Source organism: Rhinatrema bivittatum, chromosome 2 (genome assembly GCF_901001135.1).
Source record: "Rhinatrema bivittatum chromosome 2, aRhiBiv1.1, whole genome shotgun sequence".
NCBI classification, from domain to species: domain Eukaryota; kingdom Metazoa; phylum Chordata; class Amphibia; order Gymnophiona; family Rhinatrematidae; genus Rhinatrema; species Rhinatrema bivittatum.
The window spans coordinates 453,329,755-453,356,880 of NC_042616.1; the positions used below are offsets into that span (position 1 = coordinate 453,329,755).

A 27,126-nucleotide genomic window follows, 5' to 3' on the forward strand; every position below is an offset into this window, starting at 1 on the left:
TTAAAGGATTAATTAGTCACTGTTTTTGCACTGCTCCCTCTTTTTTTTTTTTTTTTTTTAATTTCTACCTTATATTTTATTGATGACCCAGCAGTTTCCCGCTGCCTCGTTGTACTTCCAACCTAGTTGGGACCAGGGCAGGGATCTGGCACCAGGAACCGTTGTTCACAGCTTATCAGGGGCTGCTTCTCCTATTTTAGATCTTGCCCCCCCATTGTACTTAGTCTGGTCATTGTGGTGACAGTCCTGGGCCAAGGGTTGAGCACCAGGTCTCCTTCTGGAACCATGAGCCCCCAATTTTGGTTAAGTGTCAATCTTAAGCAATGACCATTAATCCCTCCCTCCTGAGGGCTGTGAATGTTGCTGCCTCAGACCCAGCCGACTCAGGGAGCAGAAGACCCAACTCCAGAGATTGAACTGGAGTCTGTCTGCGTGGCGGAGCAGAGCCCTTGTCACTAGGCCAACCATTTCTTCTTTTTATAAAAATTATTTTGCACCCAGAGCTCCAATTGTATTTCAGACTTGGAAAGTCAAAAAGTTAAAAAAAATCAAACAAAAACAAAAATAAAGTGCACGCTGTGCTGATTTGAAAACCATGCTTATGGTCAGGGCTGGCACTTCCATTAACCAAACTAGACGGGTGCTTAGAGCACCAACCTTTAGGGGGGGAGGCAACATCCCCAGCAGCAACCCCTGGTCAGCGACCTTAAAACAAAAAGGCGAGAGGCCCAGTGTGGCCGCAGGCGAATCCATCCTGCCCGCAGCTGAAGATGAGAGGCCCAGTGGAGCCGTGGCCCAAGATGACGAGAGGGCCAAGGAGGGCAGTGGATGGAGCCCATTCCGCTTACCACCAGAGATAAAGAATGCAGCACAGTGGGGCTGTGAGCAGATCACATCTGCCCTCAGATGAAGGCCCAGGTAGGCCGCGGACGAAGCTCATCCCGCTCACGGTCGAATATTAGGAGAGCAGGCGGACCCAGCGTATCCACAGCCGAAGACTAGGAGTGTGGCTCAAGACAGAGAGAGGCCTGGGAGGTCCATGAGTGGAGTCCATTCTGCCGCCACTGAAGAAGAGAGGATAAGAGAGAGAGAGTGGGAGGGAGCCAGGGTGTGTGAAGGAGTGTTAAAGCCTGAATGAGGGAGTGGGAGTGCCTGTGTTTGTGTATCTGAGAGTGAAGGGTAGTCTGTGTGTGCATGTGTGAGAAGAGGGAGCCTGCATGAGGGGAAGAGTGTGCATGTGTGTGAGTAAGAGAGCGTGTGTTTTTATGAGAATGTGTGAAGGTATATGAGAGAAGAGAATAAGGTTTATGCACAACAATCCTCCCTCCCCACCCCACCAGCTAATCTGCGATAATTTCCAAGCATTTGGAAATCAAAAGTTCCCAAGTATTGCGAGTGGGTGATTTTTTTTCTCCATGTTAGTTTTAATCATTGGGTGTTATTTGATGTGTCTGCTGTTTTGCAGTATTTTTTGGTGTTTGCAACATTTTTAAAAATTTTATCTGAGTTTTTAATCATTGGATGTTATTCTGTCAGCTGTTCTGAAATATTTTTATTATTATGGTTTTACTCTTCTTGATATTTTATATTTCTTGATTTTATTGTTTGATATTTTATGAGGAATGGTAATGTTTCTGTTTTTCCATTGTTGTTCTGCCTACCGAATCTGGCTTGTTGCCGTTTCCAATTCAGTTTTTGTCTGCACATTTTTATTTAACTTTATGGTCTCTTTTTCCTGTGTTTGGTGAGGGTTTGTCTGTTTTCCTCATATGTGACGGAACTTGAGGTTTTCTGCTAGCATGAGCTTTCTGTGTGAGGAACTATAGAAGCTTGGATTGTTCTGTTTCCCTAATTGGAGGTGTATTACTATGTTATGGCTTGGTATAACTTTTGCAGGGTTGCCTTTTCATAGGTCAGGGTATTTGCTGTTAAGTGCTGGCAGTTAGGGCTGTTTTTGTGTGGGAGGTTACTATAATGTAATTGTAGTTCAATTTACTCATGGCTTTCTGAGTGCCCACACACCCATCATACATTACAATAGGCCTAATCCATTATAGGTTCCAAGGGTCTGCTTTTTAGCAGGGTCTTCTGGTTGACATACGCCAGTATCACATTTATAAGTGATATTTTTACGTCAGAAAAATGTACTTTTTTTGTCCTTTATAAGTTTTTCAAAACAAATTGCAATCAAGTAACCTTGATTTCAAGAAAAACACAGCAATAAACTGATTGGGAAAACATGTACTTTGATTATCCTTTTTCATGTAAAATCTGTTATTACAAATGCATCATTTTTAATTGTGTGTGTGGAGTGGCCAAGGGCAAGAGGAGGTTGGGTGGAGGGGCACAATTAATACTTTTGCACCGGCGCTATTTATGGTAGCGAAATCATACTTAGATGCCATTTAATAAAAACTAGCACATGGAATGAGTTCTGTTATTTTGTACCATACTTTGATGTCTTTTTTTTTTTTTTTAAAGCGAGCAGCATATAAGCAAATTTTATTAAATAAATAAAATAAATAGCCTGGCCAATAACAGGATATGTTATTGGCCAGGCTATGTTTCTTATTTACTTAGACCAAATTTTCTGTTTTCTGTTCCAAGATTTGTTCCATGTAAACTGTCACCCGGCAGTAGTTATTACTGTTAACTGTGAACCGGAGTGATATGTATTGTATACAGGAACTCCGGTATATAAAAACCATAAATAAATAAATAAATATGTGCATACTGACAAGCAAACCCAGAAATGAGATTGGAAAGTAAACATATTTTGCAATGTTTAAAGCTGAATTTAAACGATATGCAAACATCCTCTTCCACTTGTGTAAAAATTGTCCTGTTTGTGTTACGTGATCTTTTAAAGTAACCTGTGTGAAATGAAAAGAGAAGTTCTGTGTAGTGTTCTGATTTGTTGTAATGCACTTAGAATATATTTTGGTATCGTTGCGCTGGTTCCTGTAAGTAGCGACTCTGAAGAGGAATGACTCTCTTAAGTGTTGTACAATTAAAAAATAGAGCTGAAAAAAATCAAAAGATTTTAGTGATGTTTTGAGTTTGATTTGACTTGTGACACTCAGTGTATCAGGGTCAGAGGACATGAACATGGAGTACTGGCAACTCTCTTACCTGATTGCTTGCCACTGACTATAAATTTGTGCTGCTAGATCCTAGCTTGCTACCCAGGAAACCTGGAGCAATAAGCTTTGTTTAATGAAATGGAGCGACATAATTCCAGTCCTTACATGGGATCGCAAGTTATTTGAGATCACATCTGCTGGACCCATGGGTAGCCAGTACAGGTCACTGATGTTCTTGGGTTTCTCCCTTTATTAAATTTTTGTTTCAATATTTTTCTCCATTTTTTTTTATGCGTCCTCCTGTAGCCCAACCATGGCAGAGAGAATCCTTTGATCAGGAGCCACAAACTCTGGCTCCCTTCAGAACTTGGGTATATGTTCGCCTAGTAGGGTTGCCAAGTGGATCCAGATCTTCAGAACAGGTTGATCCAGTCCTGGTTCTACCGCACTGCATGCAGGGACTTGTAATTTTGCTTTTCTTAAGGAATGCAAAAGGGAAGTCAGAACTAGAAATCCCTGCATGCAATGGGATAAAAAACCAGGACTGCATCGACCTACCCTGAAAATCAGGAGCCAGTTGGCAACCCTAACCTCAAAGATGCCTATTCTCATATTGTGATCTCTCACAATCATCGAAAGCACCTCAGTTTCCTGGTGGGAGAGGAGCACTTTCAATACTGGATGCTACCTTTCGGCCTTGCATCTGCGCCACATGTCTTCATAAAGTGCCTAGCAGTAGTGGGAACATATCTCAGGATGCAACGAGTGCAGGTCTTCCCCTACCCCGACAATTGGCTCATCAAGAGCAACACCAGCAGGGGGCATTACGGTCTCTCCAATCTACCATCTGGATCCTGGAGACCCTAGTGTTTCTGATCAACTGTCCAAAGTCCCAGCTGGTTCCATCCCAACATCTGGACTTCATTGAGGCCAGGTTCGACATGGCCCAGGGCAAGGCCTTTTTGCCCCAAGACTAAGCACTGGCCCTGGTGTCCCTGGCGCGGGCAATTTCTCGGAGCCGCTGAGCCTCTGCGCACAAGTTCCTGCGTCTTTTGGGGCACATGGTGATGATGGTTCATATTACGCCATCTGCTCCACTTCACATGCGCAGAACGCAGTAGACTTTGTGCTCCCAGTGGCGTCAGGCCACCCAGGACCTTCAGGCATGCATTATAGTTATCCACCACTTTGAGAGTCCCTATAGTGATGGGAGACAATAACCAACCTAGAGGTGGGCATTCCTTTCCAGGTTTCTCCCCCTCAGGTCACTGTCACTACGGATGCTTCCCACCTGGGTTGGGTCCATGTTGGGGATCTCCGCACCAAGAGTCGATGGTCCACGCAGGAGCAACATTTCCAGATCAATTTCCTGGAGCTCCGGGTGATTCGGCTGTCTCCCCCTCTGTTACCTACATCTCAAGTGTTGTTGTGCTCGTTGGCATCTGGTTGGGTGTCTGTTGGTCCCCTTTTGTGTTGCGGAGCAGACTTAAGCTAGGGATTCACCCATGTGTGAGGACTACCATCCTGCAAGTCATCAGAGAAAGCAGAGTTCCTCATGAAACCTGTCCACCACCTCACAGAGTTGGATTTCGCCTATTTTTATTTTAATAATAATTCTATGTTACAAGATATAGTTGCGATGGAGAAGGTACAGAGAAGGGCAACCAAAATGATAAAGGGGATGGAACAGCTCCCCTATGAGGAAAGACTGAAGAGGTTAGGACTTTTCAGCTTGGAGAAGAGACGACTGAGGGAGGATATGATAGAGGTCTTTAAGATCATGAGAGGTCTTGAACGAGTAGATGTGACGCGGTTATTTAAACTTTCAAATAATAGAAGGACTAGGGGGCATTTCATGAAGTTAGCAAGTAGCACATTTAAGACTAATCGGAGAAAATTCTTTTTCACTCAACGCACAATTAAGCTCTGGAATTTGTTGCCAGAGGATGTGGTTAGTGCTGTTAGTGAAGCTGGGTTCAAAGAAGGTTTGGATAAGTTCTTGGAGGAGAAGTCCATTAACTGCTATTAATCAAGTTTACTTAGGGAATAGCCACTGCTATTAATTGCATCAGTAGCATGGGATCTTCTTAGTGTTTGGGTAATTGCCAGGTTCTTGTGGCCTGGTTTGGCCTCTGTTGGAAGCAGGATGCTGGGCTTGATGGACCCTTGGTCTGACCCAGCATGGCAATTTCTTATGTTCTTAAGACTGGAGAAGGGACCCAGCGTGGACGCCTGGTATAGAGCATGGTCAGTGTACCTAGACAAAGTTCTAGAAACTTTGACATAAGTTTTCTGCATTGGGGCTCCATTTGATTATGTCACCCATGTGTGAGGACTAACATCCTCCTGTCCTTGGAGAACACCTGTTACAAGTAAGCAACTCTGCTTTATTCTCCTAGAAAAATGGAGAAAGCAGGCTGTCAATGGGAGAAAGAGGTAGGTTCTAAACTCAGGGAACCGCTACTGTGTACATAAAGCAATTAATTCAGTTAATATGTCATATTCTTTTCTCTTACAAATAAGCAGCAAGGCCGAGCTATGGTCTACCCTTGTCAATTTATCCACTGTTCCCCATGCATATATTGTGATGTGATCTTGAATGCTGATTTTTAAGTTCAAAAGATATCTTAGTGGCACTGTAGAGAATAAAAAAGATGTAAAGCGTCCTGTGGCCAGATTCCATCCGCCCCCCTCCCCTAAATTTCATGTAGCGTCTTGCATGGGCCATGCACCTCCCCAGCCCCCAAACTCCTCCTTAATGTGCAAATAATGTTTTGGGGTCCACAGCACCACTTATCCACGTTGATAACAATGTGGAGTTGGTGGAATATAAAAATAGCTAAATAATGAAAAAATAATAATTAAAATTATCTGGAGATCTTTTGAAGATATCTGGTTCATTAGCAAGTTACCTGGCCACACAAGGCCAGATAATTTATTTGTCAGAGAGAACTGAAATTTGGTTAAGTTGCCAGATAACTTAGGAATGCCCCAGAGTTCCTCTTTTTTTTGTATTCAACTAGATTTTAGCCGGATGACAAAGTCGGCTAAAATCTAGCCTGATATCTGGCTCAAGATTCAAAAATTTGCCATTTAGCCGTAAAATTTGTGGGTTATTCATCTAAATGACTTTGAATATTGACCTCGTATCGTTTATCGGCTCGTGAGACCAATCTGTAACGTAGAGGGTAATTGTCAAAGGGACGTCTGCAAGTAAAATTATTTCTTCACGGAGAGGGTGGTGGATGCCTGGAATGCCCTTCCGGAGGATGTGGTGAAGACCAGAACTGTGAAGGACTTCAAAGGGGCATGGGATAAACACTGTGGATCCATAAAGTCAAGAGGCCGCCAATGAAGAGTGGGTGACTCGCCAGAATGATGGCTACTGCCTGGAGACAATACCCTTATTAAATAAACATACACATGCTTACTGTGACTCCAACATCGCTCTAAGCTTCAACAGCAAGAGGAAATGTGGAAAAAAGGATTCGCATTCACAAAGAGGGGAGTAGCTGGCTTGTTACGGCGGTTACTACCCCAAATCAAATAAGCCTGATACTTCACTTTCAATGCATATACAGCATAGTTCTCTGCTTCAACGGCAGGGGAGAAGAAAAACTGATACTTCACACATCCAGCAGAGCTCTCTGCTTCAACGGCAGGGGAGAAGAAAAGAGGGTTCGCACTCACAAAGCGGGGAGTAGCTGGCTTGTTACGGCGGTTACAACCCAAACCAAATGTGCCTGATACTTCACTTTCGATGCATATCCAGCATGGCTCTCTGCTTCAACAGCATGGGAGAAGACTGATACTTCACGCATATCCAGCATAGCTCCCTGCTTCAACGGCAGGGGAGAAAAAAAGAAAACTGATACTTCACGCATATCCAGCATAGCTCCCTGCTTCAATGGCAGGGGAGAAGAAAAACAACCAATAAGGGCTGAATAACATAGTCTGGGTAAAACAAATAAGCATGGGTGTAACTTGCTTATTGAGGCGGTTACTCCCCCTACTACCCCTAACTAATCAAGCTAGATATTTCACTTGGATGCAGTTCCAACACTGCTCTCTACATTAAAGGTGGGGGTGGAAGGGAAATAGAACCAAGAGCTAAGAGAAACAGATAAGTATGAGAGAAAAAAATGTGTGAAGCTTGCTGGGCAGACTGGATGGGCCGTTTGGTCTTCTTCTGCCGTCATTTCTATGTTTCTATGTTTCTATATGTAAAATGGTGTTTTACTTTCAGAAATGGCTTTTTGCAAAATTGCCCATCCAATGTACAGGGAAACTTGCACCCGGATGTTTATCCCTGAGCGGAGGAACTCCTCGGGGGGGGGAAGCTGGAGGGGAGTGAGTTGGTCTTAAGCACATACTTTTGGATTTTAAAAAGTACATTTTGATGGAAAATGTGTGCGGATGTTATACAGGCATGACCTGTGCGAGTTGAAGTGGTGGGCTCATTTTTAAAGTGGACTTGTGTGCATTTTTGCTTGAGAATTACCCCTGCAAATGTCCTCGTTTGGTCACGGTTTGGCGGTAAAATGTGGTAAAGCATCGCGTGCAATAAAACATAATTCAAAAAGTAAAAAAAGCAATAAAAGAAGCTATTGTTACAAGCGCATGAAATTCCCCTTTATCGTGTGCTTTCCCTGGCCCGTTAGAGCACTTCTCGCCTGTTGGGTTTCGTTGGCTCTCGCTGTTGCGCCTCATAGCGTGCTGGATAGATACCTGGGTAACGAACTCTTGTTTGTGCCGGGTCATGTTGTGTTTTGTTCCACCCTCAAAAATCAGCTTCTCCTCTGATCGATACCCGAAGAGGGAAAGTAAGAAGACGCCTTGCTTGGTGCAGCTAGGCCAGCTCTGCAGCCTCTTGAGGGTGTCAAGAAGGTCCCGTGACCAGCAGCTGAGCACGCGTGGCATTGATGGTGGGCATGAGCATGGAGTTCTGTGCAGCCCAGGTTCTGATGCTGAATGATGAGCGACTTGGTTTAGCAGAGAGACTCTACGTGAGAAACGGCGACCAAGAGACAAAACGACGCGTCTTAAGTTTAACGGAGAAATGCTTGGGTGCCTTTGTGTTTTTAAGCTACTGTGTTTCCTACAGCTTTCCCGCAGGCTGTGCAGGAAATGGATTGGGGGTGAAGCCAAATCTTGACAGCTGGCTGGTTGCACCATTTGTGACTGACTGTGGCACGATTTCTTTCTTCCTTTCCTTTCCTTTCCTTTCCTTTTTTTTTTTTAAAGAAATGCTTTGATTGTTGTTGTTTTACTGCGATTACAGGAAGAATTATGCCTGTGGGAAGCTTGCTTTCCTAATAAATGCAATCCTCAGCTTTGTTTGTGTCAAGAGGTTGGAGGAAACATCAATCTCTTTCTTTCTGTTATGGCAGGGAGCTGTTTTGGCCTCATCAGACCTCTTCCTTGGTAATTGTTTATAATAAGACATACACAATGAACTTTTACCAAGAGGCTTACACAAAAATAAAGGTCAATAAACAAAAAAAAAAAAGTATATACAGTGATATCTCTTTATTGGACTAACAATGCATTTCTTGACTAGCTTTTGGGAACTGACATTCAGGTCTGAAGAAAGGCATGAGTAAAAAAAACCATTTGCTAGAAAATATGTAGATCGCAGTGTAACTCCTCTCTTAGTTTTGGGTTCCTTGTACAGGGTTTACACATTCCCAGAGCCACATTGACTGGCCTGGACCTTTCACTCTTCACACGACTTCTCTGCCATAATTAGCACTTGGGAAGCTGGGGGTCCAACCATTGGGGAGGAAGACAAGCCTCTGGGACCCTAAGCTCCTGGGGGTAGGAACCTTGGACAGCAATCAGTCTCTCGCCCAGTAGTACTCACACCGGTAGAGCTCTGCAGTTCAGCAGACTGGTCCTTAGGGTGGAAGAAAATAGGCAGAGACTTGGAGTGGGGTTCAAACAAAAATAGTGTACTGTAACTCCAGAAAAATAAAATCCAGAAAGCATGGCAAAAGAAAAAAAACCATCAAAAGGAAAAACAGGATGAAACCTGCAAGTGCTACAGTCTCAGTCTCTCTCTGTCCAAGTTCAGCCTCTGAAGCAGTATCGAAAGTGTCAAAGTCCCTTCCCAGTGATGGGAAAGAAAAAATTCTCTTCTCCAAAAATTAAACAGGGAGGTAGATGGTGGTGGAAAATCATCTCCCTCCAAGCAAAAGGAAAAACCTTGTTCACACAGAGCTCTTCCAAAAATCAGTCCTGACTAGGGAAACCACACACCCCACTTTTACTGGGTGGAAAGCAAAGTAGTACCCTGCTACCCTGATGGCTCTGCTTTGAGTGGGCCAGAGCCCAGGAAAATAAAAAATCCAGTCTTCTCAGTCAGGGGGTTTGCCCTTCTGAGCTGGCAGCTGGTCAGAAAACATCCCAACTCTTCTCTGTTCTTCCACAAGACAGAACCCTTGCAGGTCTGTGAAGGCTGTAGCAGGGTTCCTGTGCTTGAAAAAAATCCCAGGTTGCAGGAGGCTGTGGGGCCTAAGGGATCCACCAGGAAGCTTAAACCTTCCACCGTCAACCAAAAACTACATTCAGCCCACATCCTCCTTGTGCACAACCCAGTTTATAAAGGGGAATACTGACCAATCCCACAACAGGGGGAAATGGCCCAAACCTGGGGAGGATCCACAAATGCAAAATCTGTCCCTTTGGCTGGAACAAGATATAAATACTGGTAAGGGAGCATGGCTACTGTTACAGTAGATTACATTGCGATGGTGTTGTGAATGAGAAGGAGGGGCAGTGGGATCGATGTGTTAGCCTGATAAGAAAGTGATAGAGAGCCACACAATTATCAGGCCGATACAGTACAGTGAGCTCCGGTGGCGCGCACTGTTAGCCGGCATTTGGACGCGCTTTTTTGATGCACTAGCTTTACCCCTTATTCAGTAAGGGGTAATAGCGCGACGAAAACGCGCGTCCAACCCCCCCCGAGACTAATAGCGCCCGCAACATGCAAATGCATATTGATGGCCCTATTAGTTATTCCCGCACGATACAATAAGTAAAATGTGCAGCCAAGCCGCACATTTTACTTTCAGAAATTAGCGCCTGCCCAAAGGTAGGCGTTAATTTCTGCCGGCGCCGGGGAAGTGCACAGAAAAGCAGTAAAAACTGCTTTTCTGTGCACCCTCCGACTTAATATCATGGCGATATTAAGTCGGAGGTCCCAAAAGTAAAAAAAAAATTTTAAATTTTTAAAAAAAAATTTTAAATCGGCTCGTGGGTTGAAAATCGGACGCTCAATTTTGCTGGCGTCCGGTTTCCGAACCTGTGGCTGTTAGCGGGTTTGAGAACCGACGCCGACAAAATTGAGCGTCGGTCAAACTCGCTGACAGCCGCCGCTCCTATCAAAAAAGAGGCGCTAGGGACGCGCTAGTGTATTGCATGTATGTCTGATAGTGAGTTAAAAAACCCAAGTCCCTGTTAAGTCCTTTTATATTAGTTTTGAAATGTTGGATCATTTTAACATCAAATGTCTTGCCTTCCTAGATTGTTTTTTGAGTTTCCATTGATGCAATGATTTGATCCTGAAAAATGTTCCCCCACGGAGGTGTTGCCTTGCTCTCTGTGACGTGCAATTTTGTTTCTGTGTAGACTTATTCTTCTCTTTAACTTCTGGCCAGTATAGCATCCTTCTTCTCATTTTCTACACTGCTTAATGTATGTATGTGTGTGTATACACGCACACACACAGTTAGATCCTGTTGTTCAGTGTTTTCCCGTGTGGCTAACTCTGGGGATCTTCTGAAATAGCTTGCAGCATGGTGTCTTGCAGGATTTTGTACCAGTTTCTTCTTTTAGAGTTTGCAAACTTATTTCTCACTAGTTTTTGCTTCAGATTTGGTAGTTGCTGCAAGGTCAGTACTGGAGGAGCAGGGACTGTTTTTCTTTTTCGTGATTCACCTTCCAGGAGTAATGGCTGTAGGCACTTGCTCAGTGATTTTCCTTTCATGATACTGCAGAAGCTTTGCTGTGAGTGTTTTAAGTGAAGAGGGAATCTTCCTGGAGAGAGAATTTTAGGGTTGTAATCTTTTTGTTTCAAGCATTCAGTCAGGACTTTCAGATGTTTGCCCCGTGTGGCTTGGATATGAATAATGGACTTTTCTGTGTGAAGGTTGGCAGCTGGAACTGTGAAGGTAGCCACATCTATCAGTTGGTTTTCTCTATTTAAATATTTATAGTTGTCCATTGCAGATTGAAATTGATATCTAAAAAATTAACTCTTTCTTTCTGTAGCATAATCTATTTTAAATCTGTTTGAAGGATGAATTGAATTAAGAGTTGTATAAATCTCTTACCCCCTTATCAGTTATGCCCATGCCAGAGGAAGGGGTTAGATAAATAGCTCCATCTCTCAAGAGTGGGATTTAGAATGGGTTCTCCTGGAGATGGGGCGCAGAGCCTGGAGCAGATTTAAAAAAATAAATAAATAAAAGTAGTATTACAAGAAATGCAATCAAAACCAGTACTTTCACATTTTGATAACACATGTAGACTCTTATGTTATATAGGAGACAAAATACATGTCCTTTACAATAAATAAAATCATTTTTTAGCATTTGAAAAGTAGAAAAATTAGCTTTTTGCAACTTATAGACAAAAAAATCACAGACCCTGCTCTTTTTTTCAGTTCTTGGTTCAAGCAAATTAAAAATGGTTTTCTTGCAATCTCATTTAAATTGTGCCTAGAAATTAGCATATAACTTCTCAGTCCAGCCTTGCACATTTACTGAGAGTTTTAGATTCATTTTTCTGTCTGGTCCTTGGGTGATGATGCAGTGGTGGCACATGTAAAGAATCCACGATGACGTTCCCACGCTCCATGCAGACTAGGAGATCACTGTGGCTATCCGAGAATGTCACCAAAATGAAATTAAAATTCCCTGTCTCTTCCCAGTAAAATCCCAATCATTCTTCCGATTTCTACCCTATAATGCAGTTTGCCTGATACCGATGGAATGTAAGCATCTAGACCAGTACTTGTCAGCTAACCAAAAGTACAATAAAACCAAAGTTATCTAAAAATGACCTTACTTGCCCTTTCTACAGAACAACGGACTGTATTTGTTTTAGTTTACTGGATGATTGATATCTTGCCAAGTTAACTCGCTAAAAAAAAAAAACTTCCTGCAGAAAGAAATTCCTTTTCCTTTTTTTTTTTTTCTCTCAGCCCAAAGACAGGCTGCAGGTAGTGCCTTGCCTCCTGGCCCCTGGCTCTCTCTCTCTCTCTCACCCACAAAACAAAGAAAGCAGGTCTCTCTTCTTTTCAGACTTTGCCATCGTCCATAAATTGGTACCCAAGAAACTTGGATCAATAAGCTTTGCGTAATAAAATGAAGCGACATGATTCCAGTCCTTACTTGGGATCGCAGGTCATTTGAGATGACATCTGCTGGACCAGTCCAGGTCTCCCTTTTATACTGTTTTATCTTCAGGGTCTTTTTCTCTATTTGTATACATCCTCCTATCCCGCGTCGCAGAAGCAGAGTGTCCTGATCCAATTGTGGATTTACATGTTCAACATTCCGGAAGGGTTAGGGTCAGGATGGGGGAAGAAAGTTCAGAACCGGGAGGGGGCAGCTGGCGCCGATAACCTAATTCTTTTTTTTTTTTTTTTTTTGAGTACCTAGGGGTTTGGGTGGTGGGGACGTCTTGGACCGGAAGACACCTTGTTTGGAACATTGAGTGGAGGGTATGGATTTGGCCGCCAGGCCTGCATACCATTTTCTTTTTGTACTAGGCCATTGATATTTAACCAGCTGTGTATTTTGAATATAGCCGGTTAAGGCTAAGGTTATCCCGGAACACGTTTCTGGTTAGCCATAAACTTTGCTCACTGTCACGTTGGAGATAGCTGCCTAACTTATTCTGCTAACTTCAAATACCGGATGTTGTTCGGCCAACTTATTCCAGCCCTGGTATGCCCCCGACACACCCCGTGCTTATTCAGCTAAAGGTTGGGCAGGTAAGTAAGTATGTGGAGTATTCAGAACTTGCTGTTTATTTTTATTTATTTATTTATTTATTTATTTATTTAAGGTTTTTATATGAGCACATATCTTGCTGATTTACATGGAACGGGAGTGCAATAAATACAACAACTAGAACTGTGGTGATCCTGTTTAGGCATGTACCGTATCTTGTGTGTCTGGCTAAATGGCTTTGAACGTTGGCCTCGTACGTGCACAGTGCACAGTGAGCGTGCTGCTCAGGTGCGTACGTTACACCATTGGCCAGCACTGAAAGTATGGGTGCCTGCTTTTAATTGCACAGGAAGCCATCTTCAAAGACCATGTACATGCGTTAAAAATGGCTGTTTGCACGGACCGAAAAGCTGATGCACGCGCTTGGAAAATGTACCCCGCGATGCTTTAGGCTTGTTTCCCTCTTCCCCAGTCAAAGCTGTTTGACTTGGGTTATTATCTTTCAACTCACGTTAAAGTTGGATAAAGTGCAAAAGGGACTTTGCTGAAGGGCCCAGGGCTTGGGTATGGGCAGTTTATAAACGTAAATAAATACAAATGCTTGAAGTCAAGCCCCAGAGGCTTCCCTGCTTTACAGTTCCCTGTTCTCACTGCTAGACGGGCGTCCTGCTTTATGAGCCATGCATCTGCATGAGCCGCAGAGCAGAGCCTTACGAAAAATAACAAAGACTAAAAGCAGCCCGGTGCACTTTAGTTATTGTTTCATCAAATCTGTTTTAGAGTGGATTAAAACTCAGGAAGTGTTCAGTACGAGCCCACAGACATAGCAGGTGCTTTACTTATTTTATCATGATTTACTTATTTTATCGTGATTATACTCACGAATGGACTCTGACTCTCCCAGGTTAAAGCACCATTAAGCTTTAACCCGTACGCCCTATGGCATCACTTCATATTTATTTCCTGCCTTATCTTCTTTCCAGCTTGTTGCAAGCTTCCAAATTCTCTTCCCTGTTGATTGTAACTTTGACTCATTCCTACTTACTGTTTATCTTTCGTTTACTTGAATAGTTACCCCAGTTTTTTATTCTTGTTAATTGTAAACCGATACGATATGGTTATTTACTATGAAGGTCGGTATATAAAACTGTTAAATAAATAAATAAATAAATCACCATGTGGAGGAAAGGTGAGCAAGAAGAGGCAATTAGACAGCGTGTAAACTCTCTGCTGTTTTAGTGGCATTATGTTGGAGCGAGGCACAGTGTGTCCCGCTGGCAATATCAGCATTAAACCAAATTGCTCTCTCCATTAGGCCGATGTAATAAGACGTGTGTACAAATATGTACGGAAATTCAGCCTGCATTTTCTTTATGTATATGATTTAAAAAAAAAAAAAGTCTTCCAGATGTGGTAAATTAATGGCATGCAAATAACTACGGCTTAAAAAAAAAGTGCCCTAACAAAATTGTGCACATGCAACATATGCCTAGTTCGTATAAAAGATTATTTATGTGCATAAATGTGATTTGTGTGTAAAAAAAACAACTGACAAGAAGCCCTAGACAGGCATAAAGTTTTTTTAAAATGCTTCTCTTTGAGACAGATACTTAGCACAGTTGTCACCATTGTGTGCAGAACTGTTGGATGTGCAACTGTCTACCACTAGGTAAGCTCTTAGGGGAAGGCATTTAGAGTAGCACAATTGTTATCATTGTGCAGTGCTTTCTGAATGTACAACTGCCTATCACGGTCACCTCATGCTTTTCAGGTTTGCTGCGTAAGGCCTGCCTTCCCTCCCACTCCCCTGTAATGCTGCTGTCATACAGCTGTTGCCTGGCCAGCAGTTCTGCAGCTAGCTGCTCACTCAGGCCTTACACAGATCTGGAGACGTATTAGGTGACAGCTAGAAACAGTTGTATGTACAGCGAGTGTTGCATGGTGGTGACAGTTGTGCTTCTATAAGTGCCTGCCCCAAAGAGGATCCCAGTCTTGGTTAACCCAGTGCATAACCTGTGTTTTTAGGCTTGGAAATTTAAAGTTAGCTCACATTTCTGGTTCAAGTGTTAATCTATTGTGCTGTGCCAGTGTGGTCCCTGATCTGGGGGTCTCAGGTGTCGTGGTGCACCTTGGACCTGGGAGACCCTGAGTTAAGGACCCTGCATTCAGGAGCTCTAAATTTGGGAAAACCCAGACATAGCACCATAGACTAACTCTAGTCCCAGAAATGTGAGCTAACTTTGCTCCAACTTAGACCGAAGTTACATTATGTTAAAAAAAAAAAAATCAACAACCTCCCTCCCCTAGCATTAAGCCTTCAGGGCTTTAACTAATGCACTTGCTAATGCTGGATTTGCATGCACATTTTTGTATACACATTTTTTTGTATGTAAAACATCTTGTAAAATTGGGAGTAAAATTTGCACACAAAAAAAGCAACCATGCACCGGTGTGCGCAAAGCATAGTGCTCTTTATGACATTAGCCTCCATGCTAGCCAAATTGGATATTACAATAGTACCTAAAATCTTGAAAATGAGAATATGTTTAGTTGTCTGGTTGTGGTGTCACTAGACAGCAATTATGGTTTGCACCTCCATGAGTTTTTTTTTCCCCTTTAAATAGTATGACATAGTCACTTGATGCCAGCGTTTTGTGATGGTCCTGCGAAGAAAAGATTGGGAACTACTGTAAGAAAACCTGCTAACTCTCCTCCTCTTGCTATTACTCCGCATATGCTGTAGAGGCCGTAGTACAGATTCTGACTTTATTTTCTTAATGTGCTCATGTTTCGGGGGATATATTTACTGGAAATGCCTGAATTGGCCAGTCTGAATGAAAGGTTTAGGTTGCTCTGGTGAGTGTATACCTCAGAGCAGAGTGCATAAACGTGCACCAGGCTCTGAAGGAGCAGGCAGGGTTCTCAGAACTGTACACTTCTCTTCTGTTGCCCTTATTCTAGTTCTGATCTTTTTAGAACCCGAACGTTGAGCCCTGTATTAGAAGAGAACTGACAGAGAACTGTCATTGATGGAAGAAGATGGGAAAACGCTTGCAGCAGAAAGGTATACATTGCGTTTTAAATATGCAGCCAGTCGTAGTGTTAGGGCTGAGAGCACAAGTTAGGTATGCAGACCTTGCAGGTCTTATTAAGAATCAGAAATGAACAGATGGAAAAAGAATTGAATGAGAGCGAAGCCAATAATTTGTGACTGCTGGTAAGACATACCTTTTTACTTTTCATTTTGAATTTTATAGTAAATTAGAGTGTAATGTTGTTACGCATCATTAAAGTTGCAGTTCAGTTGGTGCAAATACCATAGCATTAAGGCAGGACAAAGATGGTTTTTTTTACCTGATCATTACCACATGCCTTGAATGTAATTTGAGGCATGAACCAGATGCGAAGTCTCTCAGACATCCAAGAAATATTATGATTTCACAATCTAAAAGAGAACTGGAAGGCAGGAGGTATATCTGTCAGATGGCCAAGATAAACTCACAAAATTGTTTGAACCCTGGCCAAACCAGGACGATTAAACCTCCTCTAAAATAAATAAATAAAAAATCATTTGATCAAATATAAACATTAAAATAGAGACACATTGGTGGGATTAACGAGGTAATGGCTGTCTGTTTAAAAAAAAGATGGTGTCGGTAGCGTGACGGGTCTGAGCTTCCTGCTTACCGCTGGAAAGTTTCAGCTGAAAAATGCCTCACTCTGCCCGCAAAAGAAGGGCCAAGGAGCGTCAGGCCTTGGACGCGACGGTGGCCACTTCAATTGTGGGCCCGATGGACGCCCATTTCCGCCGTAGGACGGAGTTAGGGGCAGAGAGTTCGCTGAACGATAGGAAGGGGGAAGAGGAGCCCTCCTGCGCTCCAGAACTGATCACATCACTCTCCCCTGGGGAGAGATCGCTGCCAGCAAACCCAGCCGTAAGACTCCTGCAGGAGTGAGGAGACCTGGGGCTGTCTGAGGACGCCAGCCCGATGGAATCTCCGACGAGGCATGAAGCCCTGCTGGAAACTGCTGCGGCCCAGCAATTCAACCCTGGAGCTGGCGAAATACCCACCAGAGCGGCAGGAGCGGGGCCTGGAGAAAGCTTGGTTGATTTCCCTTCACTGCAACTCAAAACTCTGGTAAGGCCACAAACTTTTACACTGGAGCTCATCTGGGAAGCAATAAATGATATAAATAAGAATATGGTGACACAAATGGAAGTTTTGCTGAATACAGTGAAAGATACAAAAAATAAGAGTTGATAAAATAGAAGCAGAAAATGTCCAAATCAAAAGTGAACTGTTAACAGTTAAAGCTGTCCTGGGAAAGGTAAATGATCTACAATATGCTTTGGTTAAGGAAAATCATGTCTTACAGCTTAAAATTGAGAATTTGGAAAATATTTCAAGGAGCAAAAATATTCGATGTATCAATTATCCTAAGCTTCCGATGTCAACACCAATGCAACTTTGGCGGAAATACCTGCATCCAGGAGCTCTAAATTACCTGCTTAAATTACCTGAAGCTACATTACCTATTATTTCTAAGATATACTACCTCCCTCCACTGAAGAAAGTCACCAGGAAAAACAACAACGAGAATATTTTAATGCAGGAATTACAACCAGTACAAGCACCAAGTATAAATGTATCTGCGATAGTAGAAGATTCTGAGAGTAACCTGGCGAAACCATCAACAATGCTGGTGACTTTTATGTTAGAGTCTGATAAAGATTGGGTATTCAGAAAGTATTTCCTAAATAGATCAGAGGAATTTGTGGGTTGCAAAGTTCAGATGTTTCCGGATTTTTCTAGGCAATCCCAAAAACATAGAAGGCAATTTTTATTGTTAAAACCTCAAGCAGTGCAATTAGGGATGTTTTTCATATTGAAATTTCCATGTAAATGTTTAGTTAAGCATAGAGGTAACACATATATATTTACTCAACCATCTCAGTTAACAGAATTCTTAGTAAGTAACGGTAGACCATTGCTTAGCTCTTCACCAGGTCCTGAATAAGTGCGCTCTTGTGGTGGGAATTAGATCTCTCAAGAAAATGTAACTGTCCTATAGTTAAATTACTTGGTAATATATTATATTTCCTGAAGTTGTGTAATCTTGGATCATAATGGAGGGCTTGCTAGACAGGTATGACAATAAGTCATTTCCTGTAATATGGTTGCTTGAAAAATTTTCTTTTCTTTGTGTCACCTGTATTTCTACTCAAGTAATGTTTTGCTTGATGAATATGCTTATAAAAGGTATAAACAGATAATAAAAAAAAAAAGTGCACCAAGAAGGTAATGAAAAGAAGAGCTTGCAGAAGACACAACATACCAATATTTTGTGTTGTGTATTTGTGTGATGAAAATTAACATAAGGAAGGAAGTAACTGAGCATTATCCTGAGAACAACTCAAATCAAAACTAGAGTTCCAATGGAGGATCCAAATAGTAGTGTCTGAACTGAACTTAATAATGTAACCCTAATCAATGGAGATTGGCCATTGACTTTGCCATAACTCTTAACACTGAACTTCCCAAACCCATCTTGATGACCTCACAGTCAGTCCGATTGGGGTTTTTAGGATATCCAGAAAGAATATTTGAGATATATTTGCATACCTTGGAGACCTAGTACGTCATGGCTGTCATGTACCTGGAGCTGAGGCACTGTGTGGTCAGTTGGGCAGAGGTTGGGATAGGCAGCATTCATACAAAGGAGAGAGTCGGGTTGAGGTCAAGACAGGCATAGTTCATACACCAGCGAGAGTCCATCTGAAGTCTGGACAGGCAGCGAGCAGCAAGAAGTTGGGAACAAGACCAGGTCACAATGAGTAGTCAAAGGCAGGAACGGCAACCAAACTCAGGAGCAGGAATCAAGACCTGTTGCTAAGGCGAGTGGATGTGTTTCTATATATGTACAGGAGTAGTACTGACATCATCAGCTAGCACCACAGGAAGTTCAGGAAGTGAGGCCTATAAAACCCAGAGGTAGTTGAGCACCCTTGGTAGAGGGGGTGTAGAGCAGAAGCTAGATGCTGAGACATTCTGGAGGACATCAACATACTGTAGGATTCAGCAAACGTATCTGGATCGCAAAGCAGGAGCACATGGTCAGTGGTATGTTACACAGTATTTGCAACTTTATCTTATGCATATTCATTGTGGGTATTCTGAAAACCTGACTAGGGTTTCACTAGGATGAATTTTGGAAGCCCTGAATTAGATTGTAAGTGCTCACTTACAATCTAAACAAGGAGTTCTCAACTCTGGCCTCAAGGGCCGCAACCAGGTCTGGTTTTCAGGGTAAGAATGCTATGCATAATAACTTTGTTCTTAGGTGTTATTTGCATGTAAATATATATTATACACATTCATTGTTGACATCCTGAAAACCAGACCCTTTTGTAGATTTCACTGAGAACCCCTCATCTGAATGATCGCGGGGAGCTTCTTCCCGTGGGCATGAGGACAAAGGAAAAAAATATTGTAAAGATGTATTGTAGGAACCGAGGCAGTATGGTTTTACCGAAGGGAGATTATGTCAAACAATTCTGGTCAATTTCTTTGATGGGTTGACTCAGGGATATATCCTGGGGCTGGTTCTGGTCGGTGTCTTTGTGAGTTATATTGTAGAGGAGTTGTGGGAGATGTTTTTGCCTTTTGTAGATCAAACTAAGATCTTCAACAGACTGGACACCCCTGGGGGACTAAACAAAATAATTGATTTAAGGACATTGGAGGAGTTGTTGAGTGTTGGCAGTTAAGTTTCAATGCAAAATTGCAGAGTAATACATTTGGGGGGGGGGGGGGGGGCGAAATCCAAGTGAGTGCTAGACAGTTTGGGGTGGGGGGGTAGAAACACTGACGTGCACCAACCAGGAGAGTGAGCTTGGGGTAATTGTATCTGAAGTTCTCAAGGGAGCAAAATAGTGTAATAGGCCCTGGCCAGAGCCAGAGAGATGCTCGGATGCATAGGGAGAGGTGATAATGCCTCTGTACAAATCTTTGGTAAGACCATTCATAGAATATTGCATCCCGTTCTGGAGGCCATTCCTCCAGAAGCATATAGACAGGCTTGGAAGCAGGGACGGATTGCAGGAAAACATAAGCCCTGGGGATTTTTTGAAAACCAGCCCCTTCGGTATATGTCTTACTCCCTTGTGTACTTTACCTGCAGCATGTGCTTCAACAGCTCCCAAAATCACTTCAAGCTGACCCTTTAGACGTACATTATGTGACCTGGAACCTGCCAAAACATCTCCAGCATAAATTTCTCCTTTTTTTTTTTCCTACACAGACTCCTAGTGATAATCACTAGGAGTTTGTGTAGTCCCTGCGCAGGAAAAGATAGAATGTAAAACTTCAAGGCAGGACCCCTGTGATGGAGCAGTTAATGCTGACCTAAGATGGCCGCCCCTAAAGAACTACACTTCCCCAGTGCTGGCTTCTTGGAGGAAAGAGCCGAGTCAGAAAACTCAGCAGAATCACAGCTCTAGGCTGCCAAGTGACGTAAAAAAAGAAATGGAATACTCTTATAAAAGCCAAAAAACCACAACAAGCAACAAACAAAGATTTGGCTAAAGAGAACTCTATATGTGTTCTCTAGCAACCATCATACATGGCCACAGTAAGCTGAGTGGCTTATATATGCAAGCTCGTATGGCTACTGGGCCAAGTGACGTAAAAAGGCAGCAAAGGAGCAAGGGGAGGAAGTCAGCTCAGCCCACAATGGAAGAAGCCTCAAAGGATCAAGAGCCAGAGCCTAAGGTGCTTTCCAGTTTCATGCTCAGCTGAATTTATGTCCTCAGTTATTATGAAAGGAACCTGGCTTTGCATTTAACGAAGGTTTGGAAGAATTTAAGTAGATAGGAGCAAACCAGACTAGGGAAATGTTACATACTGACTATGAGAAAAGCAGAGTTGTAGCCACTGCTGAAAGTAGGTCACTGTCTTAGCAGTTTTGATGAAAGGAAAAACCCTTGTAGGTGGCAGCTGGTTTACTGCTCTTCAGAGGGATTGGATTTATTGCTAGACTAAACTGTATACATAGAAGGGAATCCTCTCAGCACTATCTAAGCCTCTGCATTATTTAAGCTATATTTCACAGATTTATATTTGAATGGTTTGTGTGGTGGATGGGAAAAGTATTGCAGCGTAACCCAGGAAATTATGTGCTAAACCCAATAGTAAAGGATTTGTAGGTGCAGCAATGCAGTTGTAGGAGCTGTATGATTCAACCCACTAGAACATAAGAACATAAGAAAATGCCATACTGGGTCAGACCAAGGGTCCATCAAGCCCAGCATCCTGTTTCCAACAGAGGCCAATCCAGGCCATAAGAACCTGGCAAGTACCCAAAAACTAAGTCTATTCCATGTAACCATTGCTAATGGCAGTGGCTATTCTCTAAGTGAACTTAATAGCAGGTAATGGACTTCTCCTCCAAGAACTTATCCAATCCTTTTTTAAACACAGCTATACTAACTGCACTAATAGTTATTAATTTATTATTTATTTATTTATTTTTAGGTTTTTATATACCGGAAGTTCCTGTATACAATACATATCACTCCGGTTCACAATTAACAGAGAAAACTATCGCCGGGAAGGCGGTTTACATGGAACATACATGGAACATGGAACATATCGAATAAACTATAATAATAATAATTAATTAAGATTGCTTTGGTGGTTGAAAGTGGAAGCACTGCTTTTGCTGGGCCTGTAGGCCTAAGAAATTAGGTTTGAAAAAGGGATTAATTAAACTGCATTTGTAGTTTGGGGACTGGAACCTGGTGACTAGTGAAGTATGTGTGAAAGGCCCTCTGCTTTTGCATTGAGTAATTAGGTTTAAACTGCATTTACATCTACAGAAGAAGCTGTATGTTTAAAGACCTGTATTTAGAATATCACCAATTGGGTTTAAGCTGGGTGTACCGTAACTGTGGAATGTATATATTTATCTCAAGGGGCTGAACTGCTACCCCTTTAGCTGCAACCTATGTTTGTGGAATTATAAGGTTGTAACTGCTGAAATGTGAAAAGAGTTATGCAGTTAGAGCCTAGATATTAATAGGTTTTGGTTACTTTAATTTTCAGAAATGTTAACCTGGTGGTGGAGATTAATCCAGGAATATGTAATAAAAAGAAACTAGACTTGAAATTAATATATGAATTATTATTATTATTATTATTATTATTATTAAGGGCTGGGGGACAAACAGGCAAAGGTATTCCTAAGGGACAAATAGGGGGAATATCAAGGTTAGACTCAGTCCCATAAGTCCTAATGTGTGAGAGAAATGAGCCCCAGTTACACCACAGGCAAATCATGAGCTCTTATATGCCCACTCATCATGGTAGTGGAGTTCTAGGAACATAATTAGAGGAGAACAGGCAGGCTAGTGTTGGGTTTGGGGCATAGTGTGGACTCTTAGTCGCTGTGGAGATGACTCCTCCCACGGGGAGGGGCCCCGTGGGGAACCACAGCGATAGGCTACGCTCAGAGAGCAGACACTGGAGATGAAAAGCTTTATTGTACTGCTGTAGATAGATGGTGATTATGCAGGAAGGTATGGCACTGAAGTCCAGCAAGGTGCCAATACGCTCAGACAGCCTCAGATGTAGAAGTCTCTCACCCAGATGTAACAGCTAGAAGAGTGCTGAACTGAGAGGCTGTCTACCCTCTTGTAATTCTAAGACCTCCAGAATATCCAGTTTGTATCCCAGACCACGAGAACTTGTTCTTCAAGACTGCACTGCCTGCGTGCCTGGGCCAGGCGCCATGATATGTATTGTGGATTACCGATTTGGTGTTAAGTCTCTTGCCAAGCAATCAACTCTTGAACCAGTTATCAAGTAATGAGACAACCACCCTGCCAGCCAATGTCTGGTACACACACACTCTTTCTGACATAAAGACACACACATACAAACATACGTTGTGTCAGAAAGAGAATGTGTGTGGATATCTGTCTCTCTGACACAAAAGATATACACACACACACTCTCTCTTTCAGTGTGTGGGTGTATCTTTGTCTATGTTTGACAGTGACAGAGAGAGTGTGTCTCAGAGAAAGACACCAACGTACGTAATTTGTGTCAGAAAGTGTGGATGTCTTTCACTCTGACCCAGAAAAAGACACACACGTTCTGCTGTTATGCTGCTGCTCATGTGCTTACAGTGAGTGCCCCTACAGCAGCACTGCCGCATCATTATGTAAAGTTCTTGCTTTCAGCCTTTCTCCAGGCTTCAGTAGCCCCCTCCCTTTCCCATTCCCACACCTTCTTGGCACCCCACTCTGCAGCTGATGCAATAAGGTGCCTGTTTTCCTAACACATGTGCAGCCACATTCCCTGGGCACCGGATGCAGTATTTAAATGAGGGTCTGTGTAAAGGAAGGGCCTGCTAGGGGAGAATTGTGTATCTGTAGCACTCAGTTGCAACGGGCACTCAATACGAGTGTCCTTTTATCTTCAGGCTGATTTTTTTTTTTTTTTGTTATTTTGCTAAGGTTGCTGAAGTGTCTTATATTAAATGCCCCTTGCATCTAAATTGTATGGCCATAAGAAAATTGTTTTTTTTTTTATCCAGCCAAAATACATCAATTTTTCTCCATCACAAGCAGTAAATAAGTGTCACAATGTCATCGTAATATAGAGGACCATTTTTTTTTTTTAATTTCTCAAGAACCCTTAACTCAAGAATTGACTTCACTCCACCTCTGGGACTGGAGTAAAATTTTCTGAGTTAAAAAGTGTGCGTTGGCCGCCCAGCGCTTTCCGGCATCAAAGGATAATAGCTAATAGCCTCGTCTGCATGGAATTTACATGTGATGGGTGCTATCAGCTATGCATTTGTTAGGGCGCGTGTTTTGGGCGTGCTAATCGCCTTAATGCATTAGGTGCTAGTGTAGTACTCTCAAAACACACGCCTAACCGTGTGTAAACGTGTGCTAGGCTGGGTGCACTGTACTGTATTGGCCCCTCTCTCGGTGACTCACTGGTTCCACAGCTAGCTGCCCCTCTCAGAGCTTAGCCTAGCGACCTCAGACAGAAGCCTCACCAACGCTGCCCAGGTTCTTCCTCCTGGCTTACCTCCTCTCTTCCTGTGACTGTGGCTTGCTTTCTCTTCTCTGTGCCACCGCCTCCACTCCAGCACATTCCTATTGACTGTGCGCTAGACAGAGGGGCTGGTGCAATAAACGTGCGTGGTAAATCACGCGCTCGTGCTGAGTGCCTCTTTCCCTAATGTGCGGACATCCACAGCCCCTGGGCGCTGGATGCAATATGTAAATTAGTGGCCGCGCTAAAAAGGATGCGCAAGGGACAAATTGGGTGTCCCTAGCGCTCAAAAGTACCGGGTGCCCTGGAAATGTGGCATTGCTAGGATTAGGAAAACGGACGCTCAGTACGAGCATCCATTTTATCCTGCCACAGATAACACACATGCACAGTATACATGCACTCCTGCAGTGTGTATATTGTGTGCCCACAAATTTTGTTTTTTGTTAACGAGCCCTTCCTTTTTTATAAATTTCAGTCCCCACAAGCAGTGGATCTTACTATTGCAATGATGCTGACAGCAGGATTTCTTGTTTCTTTCTTGAGTCCATGGCTCACAATAAGACTTAACGCCAGCTCTGGGACTGGTGTTAAGTTTGCCGCGTTAACGAATGTGCATTGGGCACCAGGGGTTTTTCTGCATTGGGAGAAATAGCTAATAGCCTCAGCTACATGACATTGGCATGTGATGAATGCTATTAGCTACATGTTTGTATCGATGTGCATTTTGGACACGCTAATCCCATTATTGCATTGGGAGTTATTCTAATGTATCTAAAATGTGTGTCCAAACGCACGTTAAGAAGTGCACTAGGCTGAGCACACTATATCGTATCGGCCTGAGAGTCTGCTGCTTTTATGACTTCCCAGGCTCAGTTCTTCTTGCTTACTCGCACTGTCTCTCTCATTTTTCTCACCTACAAATAAATAAAGAAAACTGTTTTTCCTTACATAGGTGGTCAGGAGGATCCAGAGGAATAGGGTGGGATACCTTTTGCTGCTTCCCAGGTGGTGTCGTTAATATGGGAAAGAGTAGACTTAGAAGGCCACGATACTTTAAAAAAAAAAATTGTTATTGCCACAGCCCGAGTATGAGGGGTCCGGTGGCTGAAAGCAGTGCCAGCCTTCGAGCAGGCTGTAATGCAGCAATGGGAGGTTTACTGGCTGCCTCCCACCAGTCACACAAAGACCATATTACCCCAGCAGAGGCAGTATCAGGATGGGAATGAGTGGAGGTGGCGTATTTCCTACTGCCATAATGATGGTTGGGGAGGGGGGTACCGCCTCAGTAGAGCAGCGGGAGCAGGCCCATACCACCGCCGCTGTGATAAAAGTAGAGTGAGAAGCCTCAAGGATGGTTCTGCCATCATATTAAGACCTTTATTAGAGCAGGGTTTTTCAGACTCAGGACCTGATTCATCAAAGTCTCTTCTCATAGACACAGAGAATGCAAAGAAAGCTTTAGTGAATCTGCGCCTCAGGGTGCTCTGTGGCATGAAACATCTTCTAGAATATTTTGACTTCCGCCTATTGGTACAAGACATAATGTTACCATCATTAGATTATTGTTGTGCTTTATACTCAGACCTGCCAACATCCTCGCTTGGACCGCTGCAGCTTTTACAAAATGCTACTGGCAAGGCTCAGTGAGGGAAAGTCACACAAGGACCATATTACCCCTTCTTCTTTATAATCTCCGTTGGCTTCCTGTTTTCTACAGAATAGAGTATAAAGTCTGTGTGATGGTCCATAAACTGCTTAACGCAACCTCATTTCCCTGGACCAATGCTTTATTACGGAACTATAGCCAACAAGGACTCTAAGGTCAGCTCAATGCAGCTTGCTAGATGTTCCTTCTATAAAGCATGCCTGCCTAGTTGAAACTAGAGAATCTGCATTTTCGGTCACATTTTCGGCCCTCTTTATGGAACTCTGTCCCGGAATTCTCTCCCAGAATGTTTATGGTACACTGTGCAAAGACTTTTAAACCTTTTCCTGAAGGCTTTTTACCCAAACAAGCATATCCTTGATATATTATTTTGTGCATCATTTATTCTGGCAGCAACAGCATGGTTATATTTTTCTGCATCCAAATGCAGCTTGCTATTATCTGGTTTTTGTTTTCTATTTTATTTTTTGTATATCATTTTTATGAATGTAATTTTGTGCTTAGAGCTGTTGCTTAAGCGATCAAATTGTAATAAACAAAGTGCTGCCTTGGGTTTCGTGTTGGTCACAGCAGCTCCACAGGCATGGGGGCCGCTGTAACCAGCACAATCCACATGATTGGCTCAACTGGTCCACCAGGGCATACTCGAAGCCCTGACTAGGCCAATCCATTCCTGGCTGGACGCGATCCAGAGGGAGGCTACCAAAATGGTGCAGGTTCTGTACAAAAAGCCATGTGATATGAGATATAGAACCAAAATAACTATACCCTAGAGGAGAGGAGGTGAAAGGGAAGAGAGGGGATGTGATGGAGACATTCAAATACCTTAAAGGTATAAACTGGGCACAAGAAGCAACCCCTTTTTCAAAGGAAAAAAAGTGCCTTAGAACAAGAGGTCACAGTATGAGACTCCAGGGGATAAACTCAAGAGCAAAATCAGAAAATATTTTTTCACAGAAAGGGTGGTAGATGCATGGAATGGATTCCCAGTAGAAGCAATGCAGACAAAAGCAATAATGGAACAAAATGCCTGGTATAATTACAGAGAATCTTTAGTGGCAAAGTGGTGAGGGGAGAGCCAATGATAAGCTAGAGTCTAGTGACATTAGGCCAGAGGTGGAATTGGGCAGACTAAATTTACCAAATGATCCTTCTGTTCTGTTTTCTTCTATGAAAGTGATAGGAACACCAGAGTATTGGAAATAACCCACCCTTCACTCTCTCAAGAGTTAGAGGTAAGGGGAGAGGTGATAAGGACACAACAAAAGGTGCAGAAAGAAAGTATGACCTAGAAATACTGTAGGTCATGGGGTAACTGTATTATTTGCCAGCAGGCTGCAATT

At 42.9% G+C, this 27,126-nt stretch overlaps 1 protein-coding gene across 2 annotated transcripts in view; it reads left to right on the forward strand.

The window, feature by feature from the left end:
* Positions 1 to 27,126, forward strand: part of LOC115084939 (suppressor of cytokine signaling 1-like) — a 225,994-nt gene that overhangs the window by 122,583 nt on the left and 76,285 nt on the right. Inside the window, exon 3 of one of the 2 annotated variants that reach the window (XM_029590378.1) lies at positions 16,022 to 16,109. The exons of the other annotated variant lie outside the window; for it this stretch is intronic. The gene's annotated coding sequence lies outside the window, so the exon portion shown is untranslated. The remainder of the gene's footprint in view (positions 1 to 16,021; positions 16,110 to 27,126) is intronic. 2 annotated transcript variants of the gene reach the window in all.